The 8,691-nt window shown below is 45.3% G+C and overlaps 1 non-coding gene across 1 annotated transcript; it reads right to left on the bottom strand.

The window, feature by feature from the left end:
- Positions 1-8,302: 8,302 nt before the first annotated feature.
- On the bottom strand, positions 8,303-8,484 carry LOC144498085 (U2 spliceosomal RNA). The gene has a single exon (XR_013498641.1). It is a non-coding gene; the product is annotated as a U2 spliceosomal RNA (small nuclear RNA).
- Between the last annotated feature and the right edge of the window lie 207 nt (positions 8,485-8,691).

Genomic DNA, 8,691 nt, shown 5'->3' with positions numbered 1-8,691 from the left:
ATTGGGCGGATAGTCAGGGGCTACACGGGGAGTGCGAATGTTTCGAGATAGTCTCATGGCCTTACACTTGTTAACTGTTCTGCTGTCATTCAGCATGCCGGGAATAGAGTCAGGTGCTCCTCTGGTAAGGCCGCTTGGGCTCGTCATCGGAGGGTTCTGGTCGAGCAGTTTATGTTATCCGGTGAACCAGTCACTGACTCGCCCAGCCACTCGCTAACTTACGCACACTGTCATTCAGCGTTTCCGCAACCACGTACTTATATCGACCCAATTACTCGCCCACCCGCTCATTCACCCAATTATTCATTCACTTCCTCCTCAATTCCGGACCGAAGCTCCAAGAGGAGCAGACATGAGACCATATAAGACCTATCTGAATTCCATAGTTCATCAGCTAACAAGGTTGCGTGTGTGCTATACCTTCTGGAGACTCTCCTGTGCGGAATAGGCTTACATTGGAGAGCTTACGTTGGGAGATGAAAGCTCGAGATGGGATTCGAGGTCTGACTTGAAATGGGAAGAATCTTCCAGGCACAGAATATTTTGCAGGCAGATGGATAATGCTCTGGATGATTATTCCCGCTGCGGTAGACGATAATATGCTTTCACGTCGATAAACTTGGACAATAATTAAAGTTGGCTTGATTAGAACAATAGAAGAGTTACAGCACAGAATGAGGCCGTTCGGCACATCTTGTCCATGCCAGCCCAGGTGCCTTTTCTAATCCCACCTTCCAGCACCCGGCCCATAGCCCTGGAGCTTACAGCACTAAACATGTAGATACAGGTATTTTTTTAAAGAGCTGAGGGTACCGGTCTCCAACTCGGAGAGCGAATGTCAAACACTCACCCCTCTTTGAGTAAAGAATTTCTTCCTCATGTCCCCTCTCTACTTGCAGCCACTTATTTTGAAAATGTGTCCTCTGGTTCGAGAATTCTCCAACAAGGGAACACAATTCTCCTGTCTAGTCTATGCTATCTCTTCCCCTCGTAATTGTATGCACATCCATCTAGTCACACCTCAGCCTTCGTTCTTTCAAGGAAAGTAACCCCAAAACTTTAGGACGGCACGGAGGGACAGTTGTCAGCACTATTGTCTCACAACGCCAGGCGCCTGGATTCGAGCCCAGGCTTGGGTCACTCTATATGGAATTTGCACGTTCTCCCCGTGTCTGCACGTGGGTTTCCCCCAGGTGCTCCGGTTTCCTCCCACAGGCGAAATATGAGTGGGTTTGGTGCATTGGCCATACTAAATTGCTCCTTAGTGAACAAAGAACAAAGAACAATACAGCACAGGAACAGGCCCTTCGGCCCTCCAAGCCCGCGCCGCTCCCCAGTCCAGGATTGAATCCTGAATCCAGGATCCCCGCCCAATTTTCCAGCCTATCTACATCCTAATATCCTATCCGCCGAGCTGTCCCTCACAGCTACGATGCTTTGTTCATCACAACCTATTAACTCACCCCCACCCCCCCATTCCAGACCATGTGATCTCCAGGGAGAGGCGAAAACCCAGAGTGAAAACCCCAGGGCCAATATGGGGAAAAACAAATCTGGGAAATTCCTCTCCGACCCCCTGAGGCGATCGAAACGAGTCCAGGAGATCACACTGGCCCTGATCAGAAAATGCTTCCCAACCCTATTCATTTCCACTTCTGCTTTACGAACACCATCTGAATTCCCTGCCCCCGAGACAGGTTCCCAACTATCCGCAGTCTCGCTCTGTACTGGCACCAGCAAGATGATCATAGAATGAAGCCTTGAAACGAGAAACAAAGAACAATTAGCCCGCGCCGCTCCCTGGTCCAAACTAGTCCACTCTTTTGTATCCCTCCATTCCCACTCCGTTCATATAGCTGTCTAGATAAGTCTTAAACGTTCCCAGTGTGTCCGCCCCCACCACCTTGCCCGGCAACACATTCCAGGACCCCACGACCCTCTGTGTAAAATATGTCCTTCTGATATCTGTGTTAAACCTCCCCCCCTTCACCTTGAACCTATGACCCCTCGTGAACGTCACCACCGACCCGGGAAAAGCTTCCCACCGTTCACCCTATCTATGCCTTTCATAATTTTATACACCTCTATTAAGTCTCCCCTCATCCTCCGTCTTTCCAAGGAGAACAACCCCAGTTTCCCCAATCTCTCCTCATAACCAAGCCCCTCCATACCAGGCAACATCCTGGTAAACCTCCTCTGTACTCTCTCCAAAGCCTCCACGTCCTTCTGGTAGTGTGGCGACCAGAACTGGACGCAGTATTCCAAATGCGGTCGAACCAACGTTCTATACATCTGCAACATCAGACCCCAACTTTTATACTCTATGCCCCGTCCTATAAAGGCTAGCATGCCATATGCCTCTTCACCACCTTCTCCACCTGTGACGTCACCTTCAAAGATCTGTGGACTTGCACACCCAGGTCCCTCTGCATCTCTACACCCTTTATGGTTCTTCCATTTATTGTGTAGCTCCTCCCTACATTATTCCCACCAAAATGCATCGTGTTGCGGGATGTGTAGGTTAGGGAGATTAGTGGGATAAATATGTGGGGTTACAGGGATAGGGCCGAGGTGGGGTTGTTGTCGCTGCAGACTCAATGGGTCGAATGACCACCTTGTGTGCTGTAGAGTTTCTATGATTCTATCCAATCCCTCTTCATAGCTCCAATTTTCTGACCCTGGCAACATTTTTGTAAAACTCCTCCGCACGCTCTCCAGAGCAATTACGTCCTTTGTCTAATATGGTGACCGGAACTGCGCACAATCCTCCAGTTGCTGCCGCACCTGCGTTTTATACAATTCCAAAACGGTATCCTTACTTTTATATTCTATAGCTCTGCCATTGAAGGAGAGCATTGCATATGTCTTATTTCCAACCTTGTCTAATTCAACTGCTGTTTTTGGGGACCTGTGTTCTTGTGCGACAAAATCTCTCACTTCATCTCCCATTAGTAAGAGTATGGAAGGCAGCTGAGATAAATATTTGAGAAATTCTCTGTGCAAGGCCAATTAAACATTGCAGGTATCTATGGCTGGAAACTTCGTGGCGAAATTATACCCAGCACTTATGTATGCATATAGCATTTCAGATGGAATATTGTGCATTTTACGAGCTAAATTAAACGTTTTGCTCCTTTCCTCTTTTTTTATCTAAAATCGTTCCATAAAGAGCCTGCATTTTGTCTTAATATCTATACCAGTAAACCATTTGAATGTGCATTACGAGTGTTCATGTAATATATGCTTCCAAACGTCTAAAAATAGATTTTTAAAATGTCCATCTCTGATATACTTCTCTCATTCATTCCGCCCGGGTGAAAAACACAAGCTAAACCCTGATATTTAACAGGTTGCTGCCATGTAAGCGATTTCACATTTTGAGGCACAATGTTTGCCATTCCATTTGGGATATATGCAATGAATCCCACGAGAAACTTAAACTGTTGAGTTTTGCCCAGCTGGGGTGAGGAACACTCCTTGGCATTTGCAGTCGATTCAATTTCTCCAGCTGATTAAGTTTAAACATTGATCTGCTTGATCTGCCCCAGCAGTCACGATAAACTGAAAAACACGTTATTCATGAGGAGGGGGGGGGGGGGGCGGGGGGGCGGGGGACCAGGTAAACCATCTGCATGCAGAAAACCCCTTTTTAAGTTCCTACTCGGTCCTATTTCTCCTCTATTTTTTTGAAATTTTAAGAAGTCTGTATGCAGCGTTGAGCGTCAATTTTCTGTCAACTGCCAGTCAGTCCTTGTGCTCCCTCCTTGCTTCTCTTTGTGTATGTCTTTCAACTTACCTCTGAACTTTCTAATTATATTTTTTATTCATTCGTGGAACATGTGCGTCGCTTGCTGGCCGGCATTTATTGCCAATTCCGAGATACCTGAGGGCAGTTGAGAGTCAACCACATTGCCTTCATCTGGCGTCACATGTAGGCCAGGCCAGGTAAGGACGGAAGATTTATTTCCCTAAAGGGTATCAGTTTCTTTTTTCCGACAGTCGACAATGGTTTCATGGTAATCAGTAAATTCTTAATTACAGTTTTTTTGTCATTGAATTCAAATTCCACCAGCTGCCACGGCGGGATTTCAACCCTGGTCCCCAGAATATTACCTGAATTTCTGGATTAGCAATAATACCATGAGGCCATCACCTTCAATCGGCTCTCAACTGCATTGCCAATCTTGTATCTGTCATAAGAATAGATTTTCTGCCTCAACATATTCGCCATCTTCATCGGCATTCAGCGAGCTCCGTATTTTTTCAACACTTTTCCCAATTTGGGAATATGTTTTGATTGCATTGCATTCGAATTTCATATTTTATTGCAGTCAGTCCATTCCTCAATTACAGCTTTACGCTAATCTTTGATTCAAAATTGTCCGAACTAGATCCGTTCCGACCAATTTAACGTTGACTCCATATAATGTGTCATTCTTATTCGGGACTGCGCCTTGCCCGTCACATAACACGTCGAAACGGCAAGATATAATAACCAATCTTTCCAAAAGTTGCCCTATTGACATTCGATCTTCTTGCCCCGCCTCATTCGAAACTTGGTCTGGACTTCTGTAGACAATTACCCTAAATACATGCCGGCATAGTGGTTAGCACTGCTGCCTTACATCGCCAGGGACCTGGGTTCATTTCCCTGCTTGGGTCGATGTCTGTGTGGAGTTTGCACATTCTCCGCGTGTTTGCGTGGGTTTCCTCCGGGTGCTCCGGTTTCCTCCCACAGTCCAAAGATGTGCGGGTCTGATGGATTGGCTGTGCTAAAGTGCCCTTTAGTCCCAGGGGGAAATACGTGGGTAAATGCATGGGATTATGTGGATAGAGCCTGGGTGGGATTGTGGTCAGTGCAGACTCGATGGGCCAAATGGCCTCCTTCTTCACTGTATGATTCTATACCCTTCCGAAATTATTCCGCCTCTCTGTTCCCTTGATTGTTACAATTGAAGATTTTATTCTGCTAAAATTTCCTGTTATAACGGCTCAATAATTCTTGCTGATCTCTATTACTTTGCTCATTCGTTTCATAGAATCATAGAATCCCGACAGTGCAGAATGAGGCCATTCAGCCCATCGAGCCTGCAACGACAACAATGCCACCCAGGCTCTATTCCTGTAACCCTACGTTTCGCGTGATCTCAAGTTCAGGTTTAATTAATTTGATTTTTGGATGGCCAATAAATTCTGGCCCAGCCTGCGAATTCTGTGAATTCTGTGAATTGACCATAAAGAAACTTGAACTGCGGTCTCCGCGTGAGCTGAATGTCCTCAGCATTTACACATCAGTGGCTTGTTGGGCATTGTCAGAGGTCTGGTGAGAATCAGGCCGGAAAAGGATGACAGATTCCCTTCTCTGAAGTGAATTAATGCATAAGATGGACGTTCACCACAGTTCAGCTGTTTCGTGAACTTTATTTTCCTGAAAGTACCTATTAATTCCAAGGTTTAATAACTGCATTTAAATTTACGCAGTCCCGAGGTGCTCCTGGCCAATTCGGTCCATTGTAATAAAATCGAATTTCTACAACCAATATATTGCTGTAGCGAATTTCATACCCTGAACATGTTTATATTTTAGTTGGCTGTACCGAGAGGGAAACAAAGTGTGTTTGCGGGCCAGTGCATGTGCCACGGTGTGTATAGTTGTGGATACCTGTATATGGCGTGCTACTATTCCACTGGGCTGAATATTGGTGTCTTTCTGAGATTATGTCTGCCAGTTCTTGCGTGGGGTGCCGGGAATGTTGTAGATGGGTATTTGATCGAGACTAATGTATATTTTTGTGTGTGCGCAGAAAGTGTGTTGATCGCCTTCTGGTCTAATACTATGGCGTGTGTGCGAATCAATTCCTGTCTTTGCAGATACCGCAATGTGCGTGATGGTTTAGCTTTCTGCCTGTGACTGAATGGGCGAGAGTTAAGTGAGCCACACGGTGTCACAGTGGTTAGCGGTATTGTTTCACCGCGCAATGGAGCCGATTTCGATTCCGGGTCCCTGGGTTGGTCATGCTAAATTCTCCCTCAATGTACCCGAACAGGCGCCGGAGTGTGGCCAATAGGAGATTATCACAGTCACTTCATTGCAGTGTTAATGCAAGTCTTCTTGTGAAACTCAGAATTAAACATTAAACTTTTTAAAATGGTAATCTATGACTGTGTGCAGCTTTGTGGGGTATTCTATGTGTGGGATGTTTTCGTGTTGAGGTTTGTCTGTAGTCGCTATCTCTATTTCAATCTTAAAGTTGTGTTGACATGTTTGTGATGCGCATGCGTTTTGGCGTCTGCCGATTTCGCGCTCGGTATGAATCTCTCTGTTAGTCTGTGTGCGTCTGCCTGAGAAAGATGGAATGTGTATGTGTTTGGATTGCTGCATTAAGGTTAAGATACGCAGGGTGCATCGTACATTTGTGCGTGTGCATGATTGTGTGTGCAACTGTGCGTGAGTATGTGTTGTGTCTGTGTTTGCTGTGGAAAGTAACATGCGTTGGTATATTGCAAGTTCCCGTGCCAGTGTATTTCGTGCTGGCAGCGATAAAGTTGAGTGCCAACATTCAGCTGGGTCTCTCTGAAGGGGCTTAATGATTGCTCTAAGTCCATGTATTTTGTGGCTGCCTGTCTGTCAGCTACAGAAACTGGATATTATTGTAACGAGGGGAACTATTATGAAGGTTTTATGTAGTTAGAAAGTCTTGAAGAAGGTCACCAAAATAACATAGAAACATAGAAGATAGGAGCAGGAGGCGGCAATCTGGCCCGTCGAGCCTGTTCCGCCATTCATTACGATCATGGCTGATCATCCAACTCAGTGCCTAATCCTGCTTTTTCCCCAGAACCTTGGATCCCATTCGTCTCAAGTGCTATATCCAGCCGTCTCTAAATACATTCAATGTTTTGGCATCAACTACTTCCTGTGCCAATGAATTCCACAGGCTCACCACTCTTCGGGTGACGAAATGTCTCCTCACCTCCGTCCTGAATGGTCTACCTCGAATCCTCAGACTGTACCCTCAACATAAAATAAATCACCGATGAGAATCGAAGATGTTGCATGAACGCATAGAAAACACCTGAGTATTATTGCTTCTTATGGCTTCTGCTATTTTGAAATTCTACGAAATCCAGGTGGAATATTGCGAGAGCGACATTTTCACAGGAGGCGGAGCTGCCTTTAATGTAATTGGCGTCATCCCCATCCATGTCTTCTGGGTATTGCTGCACTATTCATAAAAGCTTGCTGGCTACCGATTCTGAGACTGTCTTCAAGATATAGTTACCGAAATAAGGACCTAAATTCCCATCCAGAAGCAATGGTGCTGCCAATAATTCTACAGCTATTACTCATTTTTCAGCATTGTCTTGCAGTCATCTGCATTCCAGGTGAGAAGATTGCGACAGTTCTTTACGTGGTAAATATATTTTCTTTTTTATTTCAGGTATTTCCTTTTGCAACTTAAAATTTTAACAAAGCGATGGCATACGCAATCTAACGCTTTGCAGAGGCTACCGTCGAGTCACACTCGAATTACAGCGGGATTAGGGTAATCAGTTCTATAAGGAAACTGCAAATGGTGATGTTGTTTTCCATCGAAAAGATTGCTTGAGGATTATGTAACAGAATGGGGCCAGTATAGAATGTGTCCGTATTTTACACCGACGGGATTTTATGAGATTTGTCTCCAAAGAGATTATCAGGTTTGCGGCGGGCGAGTTGGCGGCGGGGGAGTGGGGCGGTCTGGGGGAGAATCCGGTGGTTTTGGGAGAAATTGCTTTATGCTACATGGCGAGACAAGGCAGATTATTTTCCTCAAAACAAAGGAGGCAATGACGATATTTAAGCACGGATTTACAGGTTCTGAATGATATCCTTCAGGTAATTAACGACAAAAGGGCTTCAGCCTCTTGCGATTCATCAAGGAGCAATAGAAATGCAAAGATAATGGCAAAATACTGCGGATGCTGGGATCTGAAACGAAAACATTAAATGCTGGAAAATCTCAGCAGGTCTGACAGGAGTGGAGAGAGAGAATAGAGCCAACGGTTCGAGTCTGGCTGACCCTTCGTCATTCAAACGTTTGCTCTATTCTCTCTCCCTCTCTCCACAGCTGCTGTCAGGCTGGTGAGATTTTCCAGCACTTTCTTATTTTGTGCCATAAAAATGCAATTTTGTTTTGTTTTCATTCCGATTCAATCAAATCAAGTCCAATTCAGAGTCTCAACAAGTTGAGACATTTCCGATCCAAGCTGACAAGACAGGGCTCTCACCTCCTGTCTTGGGCTTGATCTACATGATCCAAGATGATTGGAGTAGGCATAGCTCCTCCTGCAAGGCTTGATCTCATTTGCATTCTAGCCAGCAGGCCCAGATGCCGCTTTTAAAAATTGTTTCAAGTGAAGCTAAAATGTAACCTAATGACTTCAACCAAGCACAGAATGTCGATACTACACTTGGTCTTAGCCAAAAGGCCGAGAAGCCATAAAAATGCAATTTTAAAAAAATACTTTTCCAATTCATTCAAATCAAATCCAATTCAGAGTCTCAACAAGTTGAGACATTTCAGATCCAGGCTGACAAGACAGGGCAAGCGACCAAACCACCCTGTCCTGGGCCTGATCTACATGAGCCAAGCTGATTGGAGAAGGGGGAGGTTCCTCCTCCAAGAGTTGAGCTCATTTGCATCTTAG

The sequence above is a fragment of the Mustelus asterias genome, chromosome 8, assembly GCF_964213995.1.
Source record: "Mustelus asterias chromosome 8, sMusAst1.hap1.1, whole genome shotgun sequence".
NCBI lineage: Eukaryota > Metazoa > Chordata > Chondrichthyes > Carcharhiniformes > Triakidae > Mustelus > Mustelus asterias.
This window is presented reverse-complemented; position numbering and strand designations above follow the sequence as displayed.